The sequence below is a fragment of the Rutidosis leptorrhynchoides genome, chromosome 4 (genome assembly GCF_046630445.1).
Source record: "Rutidosis leptorrhynchoides isolate AG116_Rl617_1_P2 chromosome 4, CSIRO_AGI_Rlap_v1, whole genome shotgun sequence".
NCBI lineage: Eukaryota > Viridiplantae > Streptophyta > Magnoliopsida > Asterales > Asteraceae > Rutidosis > Rutidosis leptorrhynchoides.
Genome location: NC_092336.1, coordinates 561,400,111 through 561,427,861, shown reverse-complemented (window position 1 = coordinate 561,427,861; position 27,751 = coordinate 561,400,111). Strand labels below are relative to the sequence as shown.

Genomic DNA, 27,751 nt, shown 5'->3' with positions numbered 1-27,751 from the left:
ATTTTCACGTAGCTAAAATGAGAAAAATTATCCAATCTTGTTTTACCCATAACTTCTTCATTTTAAATCCGTTTTGAGTGAATCAAATTGCTATGGTTTCATATTGAACTCTATTTTATGAATCTAAACAGAAAAAGTATAGGTTTATAGTTGGAAAAATAAGTTACAAGTTGTTTTTGTAAAGGTAGTCATTTCAGTCGAAAGAACGACGTCTAGATGACCATTTTAGAAAAACATACTTCCACTTTGAGTTTAACCATAATTTTTGGATATAGTTTCATGTTCATAATAAAAATCATTTTCTCATAATAACAACTTTTAAATCAAAGTTTATCATAGTTTTTAATTAACTAACCCAAAACAGCCCGCGGTGTTACTACGACGGCGTAAATCCGGTTTTACGGTGTTTTTCGTGTTTCCAGGTTTTAAATCATTAAGTTAGCATATCATATAGATATAGAACATGTGTGTAGTTAATTTTAAAAGTCAAGTTAGAAGGATTAACTTTTGTTTGCGAACAAGTTTAGAATTAACTAAACTATGTTCTAGTGATTACGAGTTTAAACCTTCGAATAAGATAGTTTTATATATATGAATCGAATGATGTTATGAACATCATTACTACCTCAAGTTTAGTAGGTAAACCTACTGGAAGTGACAATAAATGATCTAGCTTCAAAGGATCTTGGATGGCTTGAAAGTTCTTGAAGTAGGATCATGACACAAAAACAAGTTCAAGTAAGATTTTTACTCGAATTAAGATAGTTTATAGTTATAGAAATTGAATCAAAGTTTGAATATGAATATTACCTTGAATAAGAAAGATAACCTACTGTATATAACAAAGGTTTCTTGATCTTAGATGATTACTTGGAATGGATTAGAAAGCTTGGAAGTAAATTAGTAAACTTGAAGGGATTTTTGAAGTGTTCTTGAAGTGTTCTTCCTATGATGATTATAGCTTGATTCTTGAAGTGATTTTTGATGAAGATGATGATTAACTACTGGAAAAATACGTTCATAATAGTGTGGGTGTGTTGAGAGAGAATTAGAAAGAGAATTGGAAGTGAAATGGAGTGAATGATGAGTGGTAATTGGTGAGTGGTGAGTGGGGTTAAAAGGAGTTCTAGTTAGTTGACTAGCTCATGGTAGAAGTTAAAATTGATTAGTCATACATGACATAATCAAGAGTGGAATCCCATGCTAGTTCCTATTGGTATATACCCATAGTAAGTACGTTTTGAAGCTGTGTATAATACGGGTAAGAATACGACTAGAATTCTTGATGAAAGAAAAGAATGGGAAAGTAACTGTAACCATTTTCGTTAAGTATGAGTGTTTTGATATATGTCTTGAAGTCTTCCAAAAGTATTTTAATACATCTAAATACACTACATGTATATACATTTTAACTGAGTCATTAAGTCATCGTTAGTCGTTACATGTAAGTGTTGTTTTGAAACCTTTAAGTTAACGATCTCAATTAATGTTGTTAACCCATTGTTTATTATATCTAATGAGATGTTAAATTATTATATTATCATGATATTATGATATATTAATATATCTTAATATGATATATATACATTTAAATGTCGTTACAACGATAATCGTTACATATATGTCTCGTTTCGAAATCCTTAAGTTAGTAGTCTTGTTTATATGTATATAACTCATTGTTAATATACTTATGGAGATACTTACTTATCATAATCTCATGTTAACCATATGTATATCCATATATATATCGTCATGTCATTTTTACAAGTTTTAACGTTCGTGAATCGCCGGTCAACTTGGGTGGTCAATTGTCTATATGAAACATATTTCAATTAATCAAGTCTTAACAAGTTTAATTGCTTAACATGTTGGAAACATTTAATCATGTAAATATCAATCTCAATTAATATATATAAACATGGAAAAGTTCGGGTCACTACAGTACCTACCCGTTAAATAAATTTTGTCCCGAAATTTTAAGCTGTTGAAGGTGTTGACGAATCTTCTGGAAATAGATGCGGGTATTTCTTCTTCATCTGATCTTCACGCTCCCCGGTGAACTTGGGTCCTCTACGAGCATTCCATCGAACCTTAACAATTGTTATCTTGTTTAGCTTAAGTCTTTTAACCTCACGATCCATTATTTCGACGGGTTCTTCGATGAATTGGAGTTTTTCGTTGATTTGGATTTCATCTAACGGAATAGTGAGATCTTCTTTAGCAAAACATTTCTTCAAATTCGAGACGTGGAAAGTGTTATGTACAGCCGCGAGTTGTTGAGGTAACTCAAGTCGGTAAGCTACTGGTCCAACACGATCAATAATCTTGAATGGTCCAATATACCTTGGATTTAATTTCCCTCGTTTACCAAATCGAACAACGCCTTTCCAAGGTGCAAATTTAAGCATGACCATCTCTCCAATTTCAAATTCTATATCTTTTCTTTTAATGTCAGCGTAGCTCTTTTGTCGACTTTGGGCGGTTTTCAACAGTTGTTGAATTTGGATGATCTTCTCGGTAGTTTCTTGTATAATCTCCGGACCCGTAATCTGTCTATCCCCCACTTCACTCCAACAAATCGGAGACCTGCACTTTCTACCACAAAGTGCTTCAAACGGCGCCATCTCAATGCTTGAATGGTAGCTGTTGTTGTAGGAAAATTCTGCTAATGGTAGATGTCGATCCCAACTGTTTCTGAAATCAATAACACATACTCGTAGCATGTCTTCAAGCGTTTGTATCGTCCTTTCGCTCTGCCCATCAGTTTGTGGATGATAGGCAGTACTCATGTCTAGACGAGTTCCTAATGCTTGCTGTAATGTCTGCCAGAATCTTGAAATAAATCTGCCATCCCTATCAGAGATAATAGAGATTGGTATTCCATGTCTGGAGACGACTTCCTTCAAATACAGTCGTGCTAACTTCTCCATCTTGTCATCTTCTCTTATTGGCAGGAAATGTGCTGATTTGGTGAGACGATCAACTATTACCCAAATAGTATCAAAACCACTTGCAGTCCTTGGCAATTTAGTGATGAAATCCATGGTAATGTTTTCCCATTTCCATTCCGGGATTTCGGGTTGTTGAAGTAGACCTGATGGTTTCTGATGCTCAGCTTTGACCTTAGAACACGTCAAACATTCTCCTACGTATTTAGCAACATCGGCTTTCATACCCGGCCACCAAAAATATTTCCTGAGATCCTTGTACATCTTCCCCGTTCTAGGATGTATTGAGTATCTGGTTTTATGAGCTTCTCTAAGTACCATTTCTCTCATATCTCCAAATTTTGGTACCCAAATCCTTTCAGCCCTATACCGGGTTCCGTCTTCCCGAATATTAAGATGTTTCTCCGATCCTTTGGGTATTTCATCCTTTAAATTTCCCTCTTTTAAAACTCCTTGTTGCGCCTCCTGTATTTGAGTAGTAAGGTTATTATGAATCATTATATTCATAGATTTTACTTGAATGGGTTCTCTGTCCTTCCTGCTCAAGGCATCGGCTACCACATTTGCCTTTCCTCGGGTGGTAACGAATCTCAAAGTCGTAATCATTCAATAATTCAATCCACCTACGCTGCCTCATATTCAGTTGTTTCTAATTAAATATGTGTTGAAGACTTTTGTGGTCGGTATATATAATACTTTTGATCCCATATAAGTAGTGCCTCCAAGTCTTTAATGCAAAAACAACCGCGCCTAATTCCAAATCATGCGTCGTATAATTTTGTTCGTGAATCTTCAATTGTCTAGACGCATAAGCAATCACCTTCGTTCGTTGTATTAATACACAACCGAGACCTTGCTTTGATGCGTCACAATAAATCACAAAATCATCATTCCCTTCAGGCAATGACAATATAGGTGCCGTAGTTAGCTTTTTCTTCAATAACTGAAACGCTTTCTCTTATTCATCATTCCATTCAAATTTCTTCCCTTTATGCGTTAATGCAGTCAAGGGTTTTGCTATTCTGGAAAAGTCTTGGATGAACCTTCTGTAGTAACCAGCTAGTCCTAAAAACTGGCGTATGTGTTTCGGAGTTTTCGGGGTTTCCCACTTTTCAACAGTTTCTATCTTTGCCGGATCCACCTTAATACCTTCTTTGTTCACTATGTGACCGAGGAATTGAACTTCTTCCAACCAAAATGCACACTTTGAAAACTTAGCGTACAATTCTTCCTTCCTCAATACTTCTAACACCTTTCTCAAATGTTCACTGTGTTCTTGGTCATTCTTTGAGTAAATAAGTATGTCATCAATGAAAACAATGACAAACTTGTCAAGGTATGGTCCACACACTCGGTTCATAAGGTCCATGAACACAGCTGGTGCATTAGTTAAACCAAACGGCATGACCATAAACTCGTAATGACCGTAACGTGTTCTGAAAGCAGTCTTTGGAATATCATCTTCTTTCACCCTTATTTGATGATACCCGGAACGTAAGTCAATCTTTGAATAAACAGACGAGCCTTGTAGTTGATCAAATAAGTCGTTGATTCTCGGTAGTGGGTAGCGGTTCTTGATGGTAAGTTTGTTCAACTCTCGGTAGTCGATACACAACCTGAATGTACCATCTTTCTTCTTGACAAACAAAACAGGAGCTCCCCACGGTGATGTGCTTGGTCGAATGAAACCACGCTCTAAAAGTTCTTGTAATTGGCTTTGCAGTTCTTTCATCTCGCTGGGTGCGAGTCTGTAAGGAGCACGAGCTATTGGTGCAGCTCCTGGTACAAGATCTATTTGAAATTCAACGGATCGCTGTGGGGGTAATCCCGGTAATTCTTTCGGAAATACATCGGGAAATTCGTTTGCAATGGGAACATCATTGATGCTCTTTTCTTCAGTTTGTACTTTCTCGACGTGTGCTAGAATAGCATAGCAACCTTTTCTTATTAGTTTTTGTGCCTTCAAATTACTAATAATATGTAGCTTCGTGTTGCCCTTTTCTCCGTACACCATTAAGGGTTTTCCTTTTTCTCGTATAATGCGAATTGCATTTTTGTAACAAACGATCTCTGCTTTCACTTCTTTCAACCAGTCCATATCGATTATCACATCAAAACTCCCTAACTCTACTGGTATCAAATCAATCTTAAATGTTTCGCTAACCAGTTTAATTTCTCGATTCCGACATATATTATCTGCTGAAATTAATTTACCATTTGCTAATTCGAGTAAAAATTTACTATCCAAAGGCGTCAATGGACAACTTAATTTAGCACAAAAATCTCTACTCATATAGCTTCTATCCGCACCCGAATCAAATAAAACGTAAGCAGATTTATTGTCAATAAGAAACGTACCTGTAACAAGCTCCGGGTCTTCCTGTGCCTCTGCCGCATTAATATTGAAAACTCTTCCGCGGCCTTGTCCATTCGTGTTCTCCTGGTTCGGGCAATTTCTAATAATGTGGCCCGGTTTTCCACATTTATAACAAACTACATTGGCATAACTTGCTCCGACACTACTTGCTCCGCCATTACTCGTTCCGACACCATTTGTTCCTTTCGTTCTATTAACCCCTGGTCCGTAGACCTCACACTTCACCACGCTATGACCATTTCTTTTACACTTGTTGCAAAATTTGGTGCAGAACCCCGAGTGATACTTTTCACACCTTTGGCATAGCTGCTTCTGATTGTTGTTGTTGTTGCGGTTATTATTGTTGTTGGGATGATTGTTGTTGTAGTTGTTGTTGTTGTTGTTGTTGTTGTTGTTGTTGTTGTTGTTGTTGTTGTTGTTGTTGGGCCGTTTGTTGTAGTTGCGATTGATGTTGCGATTGTTGGGATAATTGTTGCGATTATTGTTGTAATTGCTGTTGTTGTTGTATTGGTGATTCTTATCACTGTTTTCCTCCCACTTTCTTTTGACTTGCTTCACATTGGCCTCTTCAGCAGTCTGTTCTTTAATTCTTTCTTCAATCTGGTTCACTAGTTTGTGAGCCATTCTACATGCCTGTTGTATGGAGGCGGGCTCGTGTGAACTTATATCTTCTTGGATTCTTTTCGGTAATCCTTTCACAAACGCGTCGATCTTCTCTTCCTCATCTTCGAATGCTCCCGGACACAATAGGCACAATTCTGTGAATCGTCTTTCGTACGTGGTAATATCAAATCCTTGGGTTCGTAACCCTCTAAGTTCTGTCTTGAGCTTATTGACCTCGGTTCTGGGACAGTACTTCTCGTTTATCAAGTGCTTGAATGCTGACCACGGTAGTGCGTACGCATCATCTTGTCCCACTTGCTCTAGATAGGTATTCCACCATGTTAACGCAGAACCTGTGAAGGTATGCGTAGCGTACTTCACTTTGTCCTCTTCAGTATACTTACTTATGGCAAACACCGATTCGACCTTCTCGGTCCACCGTTTCAATCCGATCGGTCCTTCGGTTCCATCAAATTCTAAAGGTTTGGAGGCAGTGAATTCTTTGTAGGTGCATCCTACACGATTTCCTGTACTGCTAGATCCAAGGTTATTGTTGGTATGTAGCGCAGCCTGTACTGCGGCTATGTTTGAAGCTAGAAAAGTACGGAATTCCTCTTCATTCATATTCACGGTGTGTCGAGTAGTCGGTGCCATTTCCTCTAAAATAGTCAAATGGAACAAGTTAATCATACAGAATATTAAGAGTAGTTAATAGTATTTCGTAGCATAATATAAACTCATTTATAAAAGCTTTTTCTTCATATTAGCGTTTTATAAGTTTAAATTCGAGTAGTACCTACCCGTTAAGTTCATACTTAGTAGCTAATATATACAATTCAACTACTACAATTCTATATGAAAAACTGATTGTAATAATATTTCGCGTTCAAACTTTTATACAATATTTTACAAACTTACAATACCGCTTATTTTACATAAAGCATGAAATATAGCACACAATAACTTTGATACAAGATAGTTGTGAAGATAATTCTAGCTAGTACACAAGTCGTTCAGCAAAGGCAATAAAGACACGTAATTCATACGTCCAGAAACAAGTCATGCATTCTGGTTTTACTAGGACTACTTCCCATCCTTGGTCTTGTGGAACATAACCGTTATGGCCGTTGATAAGACAGCGTGTTGTAACGTCGTCAAAGGGACGAGGGTTACGTAATGACCAACAGTCTCGTAATAACCTAAAAACCTCATTTCTTACCCCAATTACCGACTCCGTCACTTGTGGGAACGTTTTGTTTAATAGTTGTAGCCCGACGTTCTTGTTCTCACTTTGGTGAGAAGCGAACATTACTAACCCGTAAGCATAACATGCTTCTTTATGTTGCATGTTAGCCGCTTTTTCTAAATCACGAAGTCCTATATTCGGATATACTGAGTCAAAATAATTTCTTAACCCGTTGCGTAAAATAGCATTTGGGTTCCCCGCAATATATGCGTCAAAGTAAACACATCGTAACTTATGGATTTCCCAATGTGATATCCCCCATCTTTCGAACGAAAGCCTTTTATAAACCAAGGCATTCTTGGAACGTTCTTCGAATGTCTTACAAACTGATCTCGCCTTAAATAGTTGTGCCGAGGAATTCTGACCGACTCTAGACAAGATTTCATCAATCATGTCTCCGGGTAGGTCTCTTAAAATATTGGGTTGTCTATCCATTTTGTGTTTTTATACTGTAAAATAGACAAGAGTCAGATTCATAAAAAAATACTTATTAATACAAGCAATTTTTACATATATCATAAAGCATAAGCACACTATATTACATATATTACACCACACGAATACAACTATCTTATTCCGACTCGCTCATTTCTTCTTGTTCGGTTTTGGTTCGTTTTGCCAAGTTTCTAGGGATATATGATGTTCCCCTAATACGAGCCGTCGTTGTCCACATTGGTTTAGAAAAACCTGGTGGTTTAGAGGTTCCCGGGTCATTGTTACAACTTAAGGACTTCGGGGGTTGACGATACATATAAAGTTCATCGGGGTTGGAATTAGATTTCTCTATTTTTATGCCCTTTCCCTTATTATTTTATTTTGCCTTTTTAAATTCAGTTGGGGTAATTTTTATAACATCGTCGGAATTCTCGTCGGAATCCGATTCATCGGAGAATTGGTAATCCTCCCAATATTTTGCTTCCTTGGCGGAAACACCATTGACCATAATTAACCTTGGTCGGTTGGTTGAGGATTTTCTTTTACTCAACCGTTTTATTATTTCTCCCACCGGTTCTATTTCTTCATCCGGTTCCGATTCTTCTTCCGGTTCCGATTCTTCTTCTGGTTCCGACTCTTCTTCCGGTTCCTCTTCGGGAACTTGTGAATCAGTCCACGAATCATTCCAATTTACATTTGACTCTTCATTATTATTAGGTGAGTCAATGGGACTTGTTCTAGAGGTAGACATCTATCACATAATATCAAACGCGTTAAGAGATTAATATATCACATAATATTCACATGTTAAAAATATATAGTTTCCAACAAAATTTGTTAAGCAATCATTTTTTCAAGTAAACACGGTCGAAGTCCAGACTCACTAATGCATCCTAACAAACTCGATAAGACACACTAATGCAAAATTCTGGTTCTCTAAGACCAACGCTCTGATACCAACTGAAATGTCCCGTTCTTATTGATTAAAAACGTTCCATATTAATTGATTTCGTTGCGAGGTTTTGACCTCTATATGAGACGTTTTTCAAAGACTGCATTCATTTTTAAAACAAACCATAACCTTTATTTCATAAATAAAGGTTTAAAAAGCTTTACGTAGATTATCAAATAATGACAATCTAAAATATCCTGTTTACACACGACCATTACATAATGGTTTACAATACAAATATGTTACATCGAAATCAGTTTCTTGAATGCAGTTTTTACACAATATCATACAAACATGGACTCCAAATCTTGTCCTTATTTTAGTATGCAACAGCGGAAGCTCTTAGTATTCACCTGAGAATAAACATGCTTTAAACGTCAACAAAAATGTTGGTGAGTTATAGGTTTAACCTATATATATCAAATCGTAACAATAGACCACAAGATTTCATATTTCAATACACATCCCATACATAGAGATAAAAATCATTCATATGGTGAACACCTGGTAACCGACATTAACAAGGTGCATATATATAAGAATATCCCCATCATTCCGGGACACCCTTCGGATATGATATAAATTTCGAAGTACTAAAGCATCCGGTACTTTGGATGGGGTTTGTTAGGCCCAATCGATCTATCTTTAGGATTCGCGTCAATTAGGGTGTCTGTTCCCTAATTCTTAGATTACCAGACTTAATAAAAAGGGGCATATTCAATTTCAATAATTCAACCATAGAATGTAGTTTCACGTACTTGTGTCTATTTTGTAAATCATTTATAAAACCTGCATGTATTCTCATCCCAAAAATATTAGATTTTAAAAGTGGGACTATAACTCACTTTCACAGATTTTTACTTCGTCGGGAAGTAAGACTTGGCCACTGGTTGATTCACGAACCTATAACAATATATACATATATATCAAAGTATGTTCAAAATATATTTACAACACTTTTAATATATTTTGATGTTTTAAGTTTATTAAGTCAGCTGTCCTCGTTAGTAACCTACAACTAGTTGTCCACAGTTAGATGTACAGAAATAAATCGATAAATATTATCTTGAATCAATCCACGACCCAGTGTATACGTATCTCAGTATTGATCATAACTCAAACTATATATATTTTGGAATCAACCTCAACCCTGTATAGCTAACTCCAACATTCACATATAGAGTGTCTATGGTTGTTCCGAAATATATATAGATGTGTCGACATGATAGGTCGAAACATTGTATACGTGTCTATGGTATCTCAAGATTACATAATATACAATACAAGTTGATTAAGTTATGGTTGGAATAGATTTGTTACCAATTTTCACGTAGCTAAAATGAGAAAAATTATCCAATCTTGTTTTACCCATAACTTCTTCATTTTAAATCCGTTTTGAGTGAATCAAATTGCTATGGTTTCATATTGAACTCTATTTTATGAATCTAAACAGAAAAAGTATAGGTTTATAGTCGGAAAAATAAGTTACAAGTCGTTTTTGTAAAGGTAGTCATTTCAGTCGAAAGAACGACGTCTAGATGACCAGTTTAGAAAAACATACTTCCACTTTGAGTTTAACCATAATTTTTGGATATAGTTTCATGTTCATAATAAAAATCATTTTCTCAGAATAACAACTTTTAAATCAAAGTTTATCATAGTTTTTAATTAACTAACCCAAAACAGCCCGCGGTGTTACTACGACGGCGTAAATCCGGTTTTACGGTGTTTTTCGTGTTTCCAGGTTTTAAATCATTAAGTTAGCATATCATATAGATATAGAAAATGTGTGTAGTTAATTTTAAAAGTCAAGTTAGAAGGATTAACTTTTGTTTGCGAACAAGTTTAGAATTAACTACACTATGTTCTAGTGATTACGAGTTTAAACCTTCGAATAAGATAGTTTTATATATATGAATCGAATGATGTTATGAACATCATTACTACCTCAAGTTTAGTAGGTAAACCTACTGGAAGTGACAATAAATGATCTAGCTTCAAAGGATCTTGGATGGCTTGAAAGTTCTTGAAGTAGGATCATGACACAAAAACAAGTTCAAGTAAGATTTTTACTCGAATTAAGATAGTTTATAGTTATAGAAATTGAATCAAAGTTTGAATATGAATATTACCTTGAATAAGAAAGATAACCTACTGTATATAACAAAGGTTTCTTGATCTTAGATGATTACTTGGAATGGATTAGAAAGCTTGGAAATAAATTAGTAAACTTGAAGGGATTTTTGAAGTGTTCTTGAAGTGTTCTTCCTATGATGATTATAGCTTGATTCTTGAAGTGATTTTTGATGAAGATGATGATTAACTACTGGAAAAATACGTTCATAATAGTGTGGGTGTGTTGAGAGAGAATTAGAAAGAGAATTGGAAGTGAAATGGAGTGAATGATGAGTGGTAATTGGTGAGTGGTAAGTGGGGTTAAAAGGAGTTCTAGTTAGTTGACTAGCTCATGGTAGAAGTTAAAATTGATTAGTCATACATGACATAATCAAGAGTGGAATCCCATGCTAGTTCCTATTGGTATATACCCATAGTAAGTACGTTTTGAAGCTGTGTATAATACGGGTAAGAATACGACTAGAATTCTTGATGAAAGAAAAGAATGGGAAAGTAACTGTAACCATTTTCGTTAAGTATGAGTGTTTTGATATATGTCTTGAAGTCTTCCAAAAGTATTTTAATACATCTAAATACACTACATGTATATACATTTTAACTGAGTCATTAAGTCATCGTTAGTCGTTACATGTAAGTGTTGTTTTGAAACCTTTAAGTTAACGATCTCAATTAATGTTGTTAACCCATTGTTTATTATATCTAATGAGATGTTAAATTATTATATTATCATGATATTATGATATATTAATATATCTTAATATGATATATATACATTTAAATGTCGTTACAACGATAATCGTTACATATATGTCTCGTTTCGAAATCCTTAAGTTAGTAGTCTTGTTTATATGTATATAACTCATTGTTAATATACTTATGGAGATACTTACTTATCATAATCTCATGTTAACCATATGTATATCCATATATATATATCGTCATGTCGTTTTTACAAGTTTTAACGTTCGTGAATCGCCGGTCAACTTGGGTGGTCAATTGTCTATATGAAACATATTTCAATTAATCAAGTCTTAACAAGTTTGATTGCTTAACATGTTGGAAACATTTAATCATGTAAATATCAATCTCAATTAATATATATAAACATGGAAAAGTTTGGGTCACTACAGTTAAATCCTCAAATCTGGCTCAAACGCGAAAAGACCAAATTGCCCTTGAACTTCATTTAAAATTACAAGAATCTGGTGCCAGTTCGTGCAGTATGCCGCGCCGCGGCATTAATGGTCGCGCCGCGACCTTTGCCTGAGTCTGGTGCCTTCTTTACCACACTTTCTGATCTGATTTCTAGTTGATTGCCGCGCCGCGGCCTCATTTGTCGCGCCGCGACGTTCCACGTGATCTGACTCCACTTCTCGCACACAAGGCTTTAACACTAGAAAATGCCCCGAACCCTTCTTACATCTATCGTACATACCCAATACATCTATAAATCATATACGGGGAAAACGGGGTGTTACAACTCTCCCCCACTTAGATTCGATCACGTCCTCGTGATCCTCGTCACTTAACCAAATTGCCTTTGACAACTAAATCGTCACCCGCGATTTATCAAATCCACAATCCGAGCACTAAAACCATGCTCATTCCCTAACATCGGGAAGACTCAACCAATCTCGTACTGAGATATCAATTCCTTCGCATACCCTTACCGAGTACGACGCTAAAAACAACCAAGTCTCAACCTAAGGTCAACAACCCGAAGCGATGAAGACCGAACCAAACGGATCCTGACGGATAACACCAATCACTAAACATCCCTTGTAGTGCGCAATACGACCAATACGCAACTACCGTAACATCATAATCCAACGGCTAAAACCGATAGCGCCCAAAACGACTATGGAAACGCTAATCCTAAGGTGTACAAAATTGACTAGTGTCACACCCGTAACAACATGTGAGCGAAACACGGCTATCGCCTCAATAATCATACAACATGGTCCTCACGACCCCACCATCGGCGTATAAAACAACCGATAGTTCAAACATCACGGTCCTTTCGACCCCACCATCGGTGTATAAAACAACCGACAGATCACACAACACGAAGGCTGGCCGAAAACACACGCGCCTTAGTGAATCCGAACTACACGCGACTCACTACCTTCACCACAACAACAATCGGGATTGGCCGAACTACACGCGCCTTAGTGAATCCGAACTACACGAGAGTCACTATCCCGGAGGAATGACCGAACTACACGAGTCATTTGTGAATCCGAACTACACGAGACTCACTCCTCAATACAATGACCGAAACCACACGAGTCATTTGTGAATCCGAAACCACACGCGATCCACTACCATGATGAAGTCAGCGGACCCGAAGATCATGCTTCACCAATCTCAACACCGGATGAAGTCAGCGGACCCCGTCAACGGTCATGCTTCACCGATATAACACCTCGCTCATGATGAAGTCAGCGAACCCCGAAGCTCATGCTCCACCAATCGCATACTCCCATGATGAAGTCAGCGGACCCTAAAGGTCATGCTTCATCAATCACCAATACCATGATGAAGTCAGCGGACTCCGAAAGTCATGCTTCATCAATCAACACCCTTTTGGCCTCGAACGACGAGTAGCGTAACATCGCGCTCTGCTACGCCATAGTGAATCCTAACGGATACCACTAACCATTCACACACTCGAGCAAGAACCACCTATATCAAACATAGGCACAAAACAATAATTCTCTAGAAGAGAATCCGACACACACCTCCCTTAACCGAAGGATTTCACCTTGCTCACCAAACACGTCCATTATCTCTCAACGAGATTTACCACATTACCACCTCGGTAATAATTCAAATCCAAACCATAAGTACAATTTATCCGAAATTGTAATCTACCACAAATCGACCAAAACCAGGTCTCGACAACATTTTTCGGATCTACCAAAAGCATCATCCGAAATCTCACACTAAAACTTCCTCGTGCGGGAGTGTAACTCCCCCACTTGGAACTACGTCCCATATCCACAACTCGTACAACCGTACAATGCTATCAAAGGTAGACTTTACAAACGATTGGGCTCACACGACCCATCACCATATCTTGCTCCAGCCTTTAGCACACGAAGGATTTCAATCAATCCTTAAACACTTCGAACCAAAAAGTGTACCACGATTACACAAACCACACCCTCGCAATCATCCAATTGCTCTAGTTTGTCAATTTCCACCTAGTCACTCATGTAACTAAGGGTTTCACTTCGGTACCCTAAGTACAATGTAACCGCAACACAATCGGAGTTGAACACCACGCTAGTAGGTATAAAAGAGGCACCTAATGTCGCGTCATATAAACTCCATTACCAACATACATCGAGATTCAAAACACTCGATCTCAAGGGTTTCATCCCACCCGTCGAACCTCATGGTTCATCAACTCCAACACACAAGCGAACACGCGCTTAACAATCGAACACCAAAACCCATTTCCATGGCTTGGTAGAAACATCTCCCAAATACTAAGGAATGCTTGGTTGCACCAAGTCATACGCCCTTCGCCCGTTAATCAAACGTCACCATAGGGTACTTCCATTCGGAACGTCACCCATATCAATAACATGCACAAACAATGCATCTAATCAACTCAAATTCAACGGCGCATAATAAATAATCAAAGGACATATTTATTAAAACGAAACGTACCTTAAAGTCTCCTTGCCGCACCCGTCCCCGCTAACTTGGGACATTCCGACTTACGATGTCCTTCTTCTTGGCAATTGAAACACACCATACCATCACCCTTTGGTACCGAACATTCCCAAGACTTGTGACCCCTCATGCCACAATTGTAACATCTAGATGCACTAGAATCCGGTATACCCATCCGCGTACCACCCGTGCTCACACTCGGACCCTTAGTCCTCTTACTCGGAGCACCATACGAAACAACCCTTCTCTCACTTGAAGGTTCACCAATCTTTGATCGCGTATACGACTCGAAACCTCTAGCCACGGCGAATAATTTCGCAAACGATTTCGCGTGACCCCGACTAATCTTATTCTTCAAGTCATCATTCGAGGTTCGATAGAAATCTTGCATCAACAAATTATCATTCCCCAAATACTCCGGGCAAAAACGAGCCTTCGCCATAAAGGTCGTTTTGAGAGTATTCAAATCCATAGAACCCTGTTGCAAATTTCGCAACTCATTACGCATTTTCGACAAATCGGCTGAAGTCCGGAACTCCTCGAAGAATTCCTTCTTAAACTCGTCCCATGATAACGCCATAAACGGTTCACCACCAACAAGATCAATCTTACAATCCAACCAATCCTTTGCCCTACCCCGCAACAAACTAGTAGTGAGTCTTGTCCTCTTCTCAGGAGGGCATTCAATAGTACGAAAACACCCTTCGACATCCGAGATCCAAGTTGTGCTTATCAAAGGATCCGGTTTCCCGTCATACATCGGAGGTTTAGTCCTCATGAAGCTCTTAAGACAACGCTCCATTTCACTACTACCCCGAAATTCGGAATACTTCCTATCCATTTCTTCTCGTAACGCACCCACTTGCTCCGCAACGGCGGCCGCAACTCTAGCATTAAACTCCAAATCGTTCGTCTCGATCCCGTTTCCCGTCGCCATTCTAAGGAATGCAAAGCGATTAGATCACGAACGTATAAAGCACACACACAACACCGCCCCATCTTGCTAAACACTCTTCGTACATCACTTGTTTGACACGATTTGCACCCGTAATAAGGTTTGCAAGTCCTTATTACGCACACACGTCGTCTCAACTCGTTAGTACAATGACCGCCTCGCTCGATGATATAACCAACACAACGACGATTCCACGCGATATAAACACACGCAAGGGAATAGCATCACAACACAAGCCAAACATCCTAGTTAGTCCACCTACAAACAAGACACTAACTATAACCCGTTCCGACCCATTCACCTACAAGTCCCGCAACAAATAAGCACACACAAAAGTCTAAGTCTAGGCACCTATCTCAAGTCGCCTAAATCCCTTTGACCATGCTCTGATACCACTTGTAACAACCCAACCCGTATTAAAACCGGCCCATAAATTTTTTTCCTTTTAATACGCATTAAATAATACTTTAGGTCCCAATTGTTTTTCCATAAACATCTTTAATTACAATAGAAGGTTTAATAACCTTAAAACATTTAATACATTAGTTAATTGTCCAAACGGACATACACGACCCGACGAGTTTAGTTTCCAACCAAAACCGAGCATGGTGATTTGGGACTACGCTACCCAAATCCTAATCGAATACAAAAGCAAGATCTTCTAAGCAACCTAGCCAAGATCTCAAATCCCCAAGCTTACCCGAGCCGTCAGGCATGCGATCCTATAAAAATAGCAACAACGAGAGGGTAAGCTAACGCTTAGTGAATGATAATATACTACATACATATATATGTATAAAATGGACACGCCACACAAATATCAAATACCGCATACCGAAGCATCCATGTATAAGGCAACTACACTAAGCATACCGTACGATCTCTAAGCAACACGCTAAAGATATCAACAAAGTATAAGTTCACCAACGACGATGTGAACAACGCCAATAAGCTACACCCGGAGAGTTAGCTACATCACGTTAATACAACAATATATATATATATATATATATATATATATATATATATATATATATATATATATATATATATATACACACAACAATAATACGACAAACATCGATGTTCACAACATCCAAATGTATTCAAGATCTCAAGGCTAGCTCTACGAATGGTATCGTCAACATTGAACTTAAATCCCATCCGTCCCAATTAACGTGGTATCGTCAACATCGAACTTAAAACCCACGTATGAGGTATCGTCAACATCGAACTTAAAACCCTCATCGAATGAATTAATGTGGTATCGTCAACATCGAACTTAAAACCCGCATATGAGGTATCGTCAACACCGAATTTTAAACCCTCATCAACGTCACTACAATAGTCGTATGGCATCGTCAACATCGAACTTAAATTCCATACATATGAGGTATCGTCAACAACGAACTTTAAACCCTCATCAACACCACAATATACTCTAGGGTATGGTATCGTCAACATCGAACTTTAGCCCATACCCCACCAATAAATAACTCATATACATACGTATATAATTATTCCACTCAGCCCATGTAACAATGTACACACGAAGTGTGCACCTCGTCAAAGGTGGTCAACCAAAACGCACAACCGTGCCAATTGGACATGTACACAAGTCCAACAAATCCACCTATATGTGAAGTGAGCTCTATAACCGAGAACCACTTCACCCGACCCGCACCCATCCTACACATACATATGCATATAGGATATTAACACTCACCTTGTCGCCTCGATGAATGCTTCCAAGTAATCCGCAACTCGTCAATGGAAAGTACCTATTCCATTATCACAAATTCAACAATACACTTAGATTGGATCTACAAACCAACCCAATTCGACACTTAGTGTAATTTTGACCCAAATGCACTTCCAAGGACAAACCGCGCCCAAACTAACCAATAATCACTAACACAAGTGATAATGGTCCTAATATGCCAATTAAACCCGAACACAAGTGTTAAACACTTATCATTCTCAAAATCGCCCATAAACCCTAATTTTGACCCATAAGGTCAAAATCTCACCATTTACAAGTTTTGACACCAAAACATGTTTAACTCGGTTTTATACTTCAACTTAATCCATTTTAAGTTTACAACCCTCATTGAATCGACATTCGGGTTATAATCCTCAACAAACCCTAATTTTGACCCATAGTCAAAATTAGTCAACCACGAAAACCCTAAAAGTCTCCAAAACACCAATAATCACTAATGCTAGTGATTGTACACCATTCTCAAGTCTTAAACATGGTTAAATCATTAACCAACCCAAAACCCGCCTTTAACACTTATAAACCCGAATCTTGGTGTTAATCTCCAATTAACAACTAAATGGGTTCCATCTATGAATCATACAATCAAAAGCCTCAAAATTGAATGATGAACACAAGAATGAAATTCGGAGTTAGAGCTTACCACTAGTATCACCGTGTAGCTAAGAAAGAGGAGAGCAAACTAGTCAACTACGCCAAAGATCAAATCCCGCATCTTCCTTTCCAAAAATCCCTTTGAATTCAATTGGGTGTTTGAGTTTCTTGGGAGAAAATGAAAGAAAAAGGAAAAGAAAATAAGAATTAAAATGAATGGATGAGGTTAAATCCTCAAATCTGGCTCAAACGTGAAAAGACCAAATTGCCCTTGAACTTCATTTAAAATTACAAGAATCTGGTGCCAGTTCGTGCAGTATGCCGCGCCGCGGCATTAATGGTCGCGCCGCGACCTTTGCCTGAGTCTAATGCCTTCTTTACCACACTTTCTGATCTGATTTCTAGTTGATTGCCGCGCCGCGGCCTCATTTGTCGCGCCGCGACGTTCCACGTGATCTGACTCCACTTCTCGCACACAAGGCTTTAACACTAGAAAATGCCCCGAACCCTTCTTACATCTATCGTACATACCCAATACATCTATAAATCATATACGAGGAAAACAGGGTGTTACAGTAAACATACGCACTCGCCAAGTGTACTTTTAGGGGGTGATAAACGTTAAGTTAGTTACCAAGTGCCCACGGTTATACATATACTTTTCATACTGTTTTGAAACGCTGTTGAAGCACTGAAATCTCGTGGCCTACCTTACATTACTGTTATACTTAAACTATAGCTCACCAACCTTTGTGTTGACGTTTTTAAGCATGTTTTTCTCAGGTGCTTAAGGTTTGCTTGCTTCCGCTGTACTAGTCATGCTTTGTAGACACCCGCTGCGCTTATTAGAGATGTCACCGCATGAAACGTTTAATTTGCATTCAAACTATATTACTTTTGAAACGATGTAATTGTAGCGACCTACGGGTCACGTACTATTATTTTTGCTTGCTATTCGTTGAAGCATACTTTCGGATGTTAAACATTTGACGTTGGTTAAAACGTCACCTTTTATCATGAATGCAAACTCTTTTTGAAACAGCATATAGTATTTGACCTTGTAATGATCCTGTTGATGATTCGTACACGATGGTTTTGTACGGGGCATCACAAAAACGCTCGAAGAAGTAATATATAACAATTATCGTGTTTTTCGAGCGTATTTTGAGGTTTTAGCTATTGGGGTTTAGATATTAGGGTTTAGATATTAGGGTTTATAGGGTTTAGAAATTAGGGTTTAGAAATTTAGGGTTTAGATTTAGGATTTAGATTGAGTTTTTAACACGAACGGTTTAGAGTTTAGGGTTTACGGTTTAGGGTTTATGGAATAAACCCAAAACACCAAACCCTAAACCCTAAACCCTAAACTCTAAATCGGGCTAAATTTTACTTCACAAAACATGGAAAAAAAAACGTTCATATTCTTCACGAACAATATTATCTTGAATGTTATTTTTGTCGATCGTTTTCCCGCCTAAATAATAACATTCATCACGAAGTGTCTCTTCTAAATGTTCATATTTTCGTGTGATCTTGATGCCAGAAAAAAAAAATTCAAAAAAACGAAAAAATAAAATTTTGCTTCCCCCCGATTGGTTACTTCCCCATTGATCCTGCCCCTATATATATATATATATATATATATATATATATATATATATATATATATATATATATATATATATATATATATATATATATATATATAGTGGTAGGATCAAGAGGGAAGTAACCAATCGGGGAAAGCAAAAACTTTTTTATTTTTTTTCGTTTTTTTGAAAAGACTTTGTTCACGAACTTTATAGATGAGATGAAAATATGAACATTTAGTAGAGACACTTTGTGATAAATGTTTTTATTTTGGCGGAAAAACGCTCGAAGAAGTAATATATAACAATTATCGTGTTTTTCGAGCGTATGTTGAGGTTTTAGCTATTGGGGTTTAGATATTAGGGTTTAGAAATTTAGGGTTTAGATTTAGGGTTTAGATTTAGGATTTAGATTGAGTTTTTAACACGAACGGTTTAGAGTTTAGGGTTTAGAGTTTAGAGTTTTGTGTTTTGGGTTTATGGAATACACCTAAAACACCAAACCCTAAACCCTAAACCCTAAACTCTAAATCGGGCTAAATTTTACTTCACAAAACATGAAAAAAAAAAAAAAGTTCATATTCTTCACGAACAATATTATCTTGAATGTTATTTTTGTCGATCGTTTTTCCGCCTAAATAATAACATTCATCACGAAGTGTCACTTCTAAATGTTCATATTTTAGTGTGATCTTGATGCCGGAAAAAAAATTCCAAAAAAAACGGAAAAAAAAAATTTTCCTTCACCCGCTTCCCCCCGATTGGTTACTTCCCATTGATCCTGCCCCTATATATATATATATATATATATATATATATATATATATATATATATATATATATATATATATATATATATATCATTAAAATTAAAAAAGTAACTGAAATTAACATCAAAATCGAATTATAAGGAAAATTATAAAGCAGGAAACATGAACCCATTTGATAAGTAGTAACTTTTTAAGGCACCCACTCCCCTTGTGGCTATGTTTTTATTCAAAGTATTAAGTATTATAATAAATAATAATATTACTTGTATAAATAATACAGTTTTGGTAACCATATTTCACATACTAAAAGACACTGTTTCAGCCAGGCTGCTTCATTCAAATTTATGACTTAGGCAAGACTCGTAAATCGATAAATTGATCGGTTTTTAATTTGAAAGATTATCTAGTATATCTGACCTGGTGAGACGTTCTTTTTCAATTTGTACCAGAATGACTCATTTTGAACCTAAAATAATGAGCTTTTCTGACCCAATAACTGACCCGTCCAATTTAATTTAATATACACAAAAGTATGTTCCTTGCCTTTTGATCATACATTCCTCCGTCTGGCACTGCAATTGTAGCTTTCACTGCATATAGGAACTGAACTTCTAATGTTCTATCAATGACAAACACTTTCATTCTTCTTACAACTTAGTGAAAAGTTGACCATTTTTAAACTGAAAGTGTTTCTAGTAGATCTGGCCTGGTGAAATGCTCTGTTCATTATGTACCACAATGACCATTTTTAACTTTAAAAATATGACGCTTTCTGACCCAATAACTGACCCGCACGATTAAATAAAGTACCACCTACATATACACAAAAGTATATTACGTACCTTTTAATCATACAGTCGTTGTACCATATGGAACCGAATTTCTAATGTTTACTGACAAACACTTTCATTGTTCTTAGTTTCTTACCATATCATTTTCAACTCCTCGTGCTTCAGTCTTAAAATCAAATAATAATTCCTCAATATATTCACACAGTGTAGGGGTATAAAATTTAAAAAAAATTAATAACTGAGACTTGAACTTAATAATTATGTGTTACTTCACCAATGATAGATCTCAAGCCCTTCAATCGTCAAACAAACACCAACACCTTTCACCAACGCGACTTATATTAAGAAGAAATGACAACATAACATTCAAGCCATGAACACTTAAATTACGCAATCCGTGATACCCCTATTCATCAATGGAAAACAATTATGTTAAAGTGAGTATGAGGCTAGGATAAATAAAAACAGTTGGTACAAAGTGGATAAATCTATAAGACATAAAATAATGCTGGCTGGTAAAAACTTGCTATGGGTGAAATATGCAAAGAGATAAGAGTGTATCGGATATTATGAATGTTGTCCGGCCAAGAAACTTTTTGCATCTCAAAGTTTGATCTCTTAACTTAGAAAAATAGAAATTCATCATCAAAACACAAATCTTATACAAATGAGTTTGACTTTAGACAAAAAAAAAAAAAAAAAAAAAAAAAAAAAAAAAAATTAATGAAAAAAAAGAGTATAGATTACCAAGATCGTCCTCCAAGTGTTTTTGTTACCTGATCATCCAATGTACATCTAACATTACACAATTCTACTTGAACATTTCACAAGATCAATGAGATCTTGTCGAGCAGAAAGGAAGGCAGACAGAAAGATATATGGGGTTATAATCTGTGACAGAAAAGATTTAATGCAGAATCATCAAACACCACATATCATCAATAAAAAGACAAGAAATTATAATAAAAAACAAATAAAGATTAAGTAGGTACAACCTGCATTTATAATAAGACTATATAATTACTGCCTAGACAGAAGTTTTACTAGTTGGCGTCCTTCCTTAACCGGGTTTAAGGAAAGAAAGATCTTCTGGGAACGCATCCACAATCAAATATTTTCTTAAAAATATCTGCAATGCGATTCTTGTAATGCGATTCGGGTTTCCTCCAGAACTTGTGTGTGCAAATGATGAGTGTCGTTGAAATAAATGATACGCTGATGTAAGCTTGCCATTCAAAAATAAATAAAAATATCTGCAATTTATATATCAAACTTAACACAGTTCTCTTATTTCAAATTCAGTTCAATAGAGAAGTACGTAGGAGCAATATACAAGAATTTCATACCAAATGATGAAACTAATCGAACTGTAAGGGCCCAAGAAAATATTGTTCTTTACACAAAAAGAAATTTGCTGCCTACACCGTCCTCTACTTCAAGTATGACTACTTGACTTCTGTCCTGGAGGGTTTTAACGAAGGACAGATCTTCTTGAAAGAAATTTTTTTTAAAAAAATTATTAATATCAGAATCAAAATCGAATTAAGAGGAATATATTAAAAACCCGGAATCGTAGAGAAATTTGATATATATGAAATTTTGAAGCAGTTCTTGAAGTCAAATTGAAATAAAAATCATTCTCTAGCTTCTGTTATGACCTGAGTTAATCCTACCCCATTATATGTATAATAAATTTACATTATTCTTTTTCAAACAGAATCAAGAAATTGAGTTTATTTGTGATGGATTTTGAGAGAGTTGAGGAAAGGGGTGTATCGTTGTATGTAACCAACATCTTAAAAAACTGTCGAACAATAATAATACAGAGTAGTATAGTATTCAACAGTCTGTGAACCTTAACAAGGAGAAAAACAGACGATTTACCAGAGAAATTACCGAAGAAAGTTAAGTTATAATCCAACTGATATTTTAAAACCCTAACTAAAAATAATTGATAGATTTCACCGATCTGGAAAAAGTTTAAGTGTATAGATAGATGTATGTGTTATTGTAGGTGATATTTATTTGATAGATCCACACATATTTGTGGTTAATTTCCAGTTATACCCTTCAATAATTTAAAAATGAAAAATTTTTATAACACATCATTAAAGGTACTTTAGTGAATTTGTTTGGATCTATCAAAAACAAGTTTAAAGTGTTATATCTCATTTTATTTATATTAGTACTTGTGTTGATAATATGGTAGCGTTTATCACATCAATTTATCTTCAAGTGTTTTGCGGTTCAATATGATTCCTTTGGATGGAGGTTAGAAACTTGTGAAGAGTAGTGTACCTGAGATACATAGAAGTTGTGTGATTGAAAGTAAAAGAGATTGTTGACCACATATTTTCTTTCGGAATAAATGTATTTAGAACGCGCGCTCTCTCTCTCTATATATATATATATCTTTAATCTTCTTTAACTTTTACAAACCGTGAATTTTAAGTCTGACGTGGCAGTCCATTATTTAACCCGCTAATGACGGTCCACATGTAATTAACTCTGCTAATTACAATTAAATTGCTTAATTACTTCAAAAATACACGTGTACCATGAAAGTTTGGCTAATATATCAGTTTTATAGACCAGAACCAAAAAATCCCGATGTTTAATACACCCACTTCCTCTTTCTTCCAAAATGAAAAGACCCCAATTTCTAACCGCCGATCACGGTTTAACGCCGCCGTAATTGATAACGACAGTATCACTAATTAATCCATTGCGATTTTATCATCTTAGCGGTACCAATTTCATAAATTATAGCCACTTTTTTCCAAATCGCCAGAAGGTTATTCGTTACGATGACGGTTATTCGAAAGCGAGGTATTAGGGTTCGATTTATGGTTTGCAGTGATTTTGGGTTTGTAGCTTTGTTTGCCGCCATTTAGAGTTTGCAGCGATTCAGGCTTTGCAACTTTCTTTGCAGCGATTTAGGGTTTGCAGTAATTTTGGGGTTTACAGCTTTGGTTACAGCGATTAAGGGTCGAAAGCGATATTCATAAACCTAAAATCAATGAAAAAAACGCTTAAAAGAATGACATAAACTGTAATTGATACCTCAGGACGATTACTTATAGTCGTGGTGACTGATTATATCCAGCTTGTATATTGTATACCTTTACATGGATTCAACAGCGTTGCGTTACTGGATGTTTTTGGGTGTAGATACTTCGATTTAACAGGTTTGGTTTTTTTTTTTTAAGATTTCGTTAACTGTATACCTGTTTCTTTGTAATTTTTCCTCCGATCTGATTGTTAGTTTTTCCTGTAAATAAATGTCGTTAACATGGGCCTGATACGGTGGAGGTGTGATATAATCTTTTCCGTGTTATGCAGATTGTTAAAGTTTGTTGTTTCAACATGTGCATTTTCAGCCTCTTTCGATTACACGGTAATTGATTTTTTATCTTTGTATTTGGTTTTTATGTTTTGTTAATGTTTGTTTATAACCTTTGCTTACATTTGTATGTGGTTGTCAATGATATTAATATACCTTAAAAAGTGACCTAAAATACATTACTAACATATTGTACTCAATCGGTTTCCTATCCAATGTCAAGTAGAAAAAAGACTTTTAGAGAAAGATGGTTCGATTTTGTACGTGATGAATGTGTTGACACTAATTTTACTACCACCGTTGGCTCATCTCTCCTTGGTATTGCTGCTTATGATCGGTTTGGTAAAAGGCATAAATCAAATGTGATTAAGTGAGTATAAATGAAAAACCGTAAAAGCTAATTGTCATCAGATGTGATGGTAAAAAAAGTTAGATTCATTGTTCAATTGCAATGTTTGTAGTCTAATTTATGATTAATGAATGTCAGGGTTGCCTTTGTCTTAGGTTAGTTAAGAGACAAGTTGTTTCAGTATAATCTCGAGTATACTTAAAGATGTGAATGAGCGTCCGCTGGCTAGACACGAGGCTGCACGGGCTATTGCAGGTAAGGTTATTAATCATATTAATTCTAAACCTTCTGTTAAATGTTTGAATGAAACAGAACATAACAAAATTGAAGTCCTTTATATCTTGATGTTATGTACATTGCCACACAATCGCTTATCTCTAAATTAAGCATTTTTAAGTATTTGTCATTAAAGTATAATTTGTTATTATTTTTCTAGGGTATGCAGTTTTGTGAAAATGTGAAATTTTTTGGAAGCTAACTTGCTGTTAATCAGGTGGTCGTGTTAGTTCGATTTGGGAGGATGAGAATGCATAAAGGTATTTTTTTAATTAAATACACACTTTAATTATGATAAGTATGTCATTGCAATAATGTTTATCTGCCATGCTATATGTTTCAGATATTTTATCAATCCATAATCAAACTATTACTACCAAGGTTTTCATCAATGAACAAATTCCAGAAATAAATGATTTTAAGAAGAGGTTTGTTCGCAAAATATGGGAATGCTTCATCATCTCAATCAAGAGGGAAATTAAATGTCACTTAAAAAATATTCTTAAGTCCTGATTAGTTTGTGGCAAGTAAAAGGAAAATGATAATTGATCCAACCTACAGAGGTATTCAAGGTGTTCATTTATGGTACTTTAGTAATTTTAATTTCCCGGTTTTTTTAACATGTTTCATCTACTCAGCTTGATTAAATCAAAGCTTGGTACAAAGTTTGGGTTGCCAAATGCAACCGGGTCATATTGGGTCCAAGTTGCCACCTCTGCAACTGGGTCTGTTATTACTCTGTTAGAGCCATAAGTTTGGGTTGCCAATTGCCACAAAAATTTATTTTAAATTTCGTGTGCCGCTACTGTATGTTATTTGGTATTGTATAATTAAGAAGTAAGATTCATTGTTGCGTACCCGTTCTACATGAATCCTTTATATGTACCATGTTTGATCTAACATGTTTGTTGTTTTTATGAAGGATGTTGAGAAATGTGATGGATTTTGGATGGTTATGTCCTTCAAGATTGAGAAAGATTAAGATAGCATTTATTAGGATTGTTGAACTCACTCGTAAGTAATCTGGTCGAAATTTACATCTCTAATGTAGAGAACATGAATTTAAGCTCATAACAGTATGGGTTAAAGGGATTTTTTTATGACACATGTAGAGAACATGACTGCTAGATTATTAGAGTATGGGTCAAAGGGGATTTTATAGCACATTTGGAGAATATGACTGCATTTTGTGTTTTAAAATCATAATGAAGACTTCTCTGATCAGGAGATATCGGTCTATCAAACAGTTGGATGTTGCCATTTCATGATGCAAAATATTATAATGGTTAGTCATTGATACCTATTTTTTCTCACACTTTGCTATTCTTCAATTGGTGGGATATTTCTTATTTTATGCTACAGGTGGAAATATGGGTGGGTGGGTCGGGTTGGGTTATTTAATAGTTACAAGTTCAAACGTGGGTCGGGACGGGACAGTTCGGCTACAATCTTCTTTTGGGCCATTAATGATATATAATTACAAAAGACTTTTTAATCAAGCACATTTCGGTGGGAGTATGCATTTTGAATGATTTCAGATGACTCTTAGACCCATTAGACGTTGTGTATTCTCTAATTAAGTCTTTTAACTGTGACTCATTTAAAATGACATAATGTCACTTCAACCCGAATTTAAGAGGATGGGTTGCAATTGCCACACATGATCTATACATGCTACAATTTTATTTAATAGCTTTCTATATATGTGTGTGTTTATTGAATTTTACATTTTCCAATTGTCTTGGACATATGTCAAGTTATCTGATGTCAGCACTTGTAAGATAATGTTATCCATGTTTCTTGTGAACTCAGGTGGTAGCTCTCAAATATGTTATGATGATATTTATTCGACCGTAGTTTGATACTTTAGTCTTGGTAAGTTGTCATTATCTTATATTCCATATGTGTGTATACTTATATACTCCGTAGTTATTATTAAATGATATCAAATAACTAAACTAATCATCTACAGGCTACTTGAAATACACGTTAAATATCAGTCTTTGGGTTCTTTAGCACCAGTTTCTACGCCAACGAATAACAATCTCAATAGATGGTTCGACGGTTGTGCTAAAAGGTAAGCCTTTTATAGCCCGTTTAAAGCCTTAAATGGGTCGAATTGGTCAAGTCAGGTTGTGTGTTATTGCTAACGGGTCAGGGTAAAGAGAAGCTAAAATAAAAACCTGTTCAAACAGTCAACTGGGGTGAAAGTGACTTCCTGTCTTTTTTTTTACTACATAATTCTCCAGGGCAATTTATTATATTAGCACTTTATTATAGTAAACATCATTTTATTATGAATGTATATCATTGTAAAGGTGAAAAGTTCTAAAGGGGGAATTCAACAAATAGATGAAAACAAAGTGATTTTATTAATATGTTCTCCTGGAGATCAATCAAGCATATTATCCGTGTTATGTAAGACTGCAAAGTCATAGAATTGTTTTGCTCTTATTTAATTTATCTTTTTCAGTTTACTGGGTTATGCTTGAGGGTAGATGTCAAGAGGGTTATATAGGATTGGCTACAGTAGGCTAATTTTCGTTTTAATTTTATGTATGTAATTGTTAACACATGTGCTTGGTATTTGTTCGCAACCTGTGAAATAGTTGTAGTTGTAATGGCTTTTGCCTGTGAAATACTATTTTAGTTTAGAACTACTATCAATAACTCATTGTTGCATTTTAAGGCTATTGATTCATAATATTACGAAACTCAATTTTACCATTTCTTTACTTGCAATACATAGACTACTCAAGTGTTTCGTCACTAAATTAATATCAACAATAAACAATGCTGTACAAAATTGTAACGATTACAAAAACTATTATTTAGAGCTACCGTGCAACGCACGGGCTCTTAAAATCTAGTATATATATATATATATATATATATATATATATATATATATATATATATATAT

General features: G+C 35.9%; 2 long non-coding RNA genes across 2 annotated transcripts; both read left to right on the top strand.

The window, feature by feature from the left end:
* Positions 1-23,617: 23,617 nt before the first annotated feature.
* Positions 23,618-25,816, top strand: LOC139845305 (uncharacterized). The gene is made up of 3 exons (XR_011758274.1): positions 23,618-24,048; positions 24,203-24,257; positions 25,751-25,816. It is a non-coding gene; the product is annotated as an uncharacterized lncRNA (long non-coding RNA).
* LOC139845304 (uncharacterized) lies at positions 25,817-27,512 on the top strand. The gene is made up of 4 exons (XR_011758273.1): positions 25,817-25,842; positions 26,054-26,113; positions 26,641-26,703; positions 26,801-27,512. It is a non-coding gene; the product is annotated as an uncharacterized lncRNA (long non-coding RNA).
* The last annotated feature ends 239 nt before the right edge of the window (positions 27,513-27,751 follow it).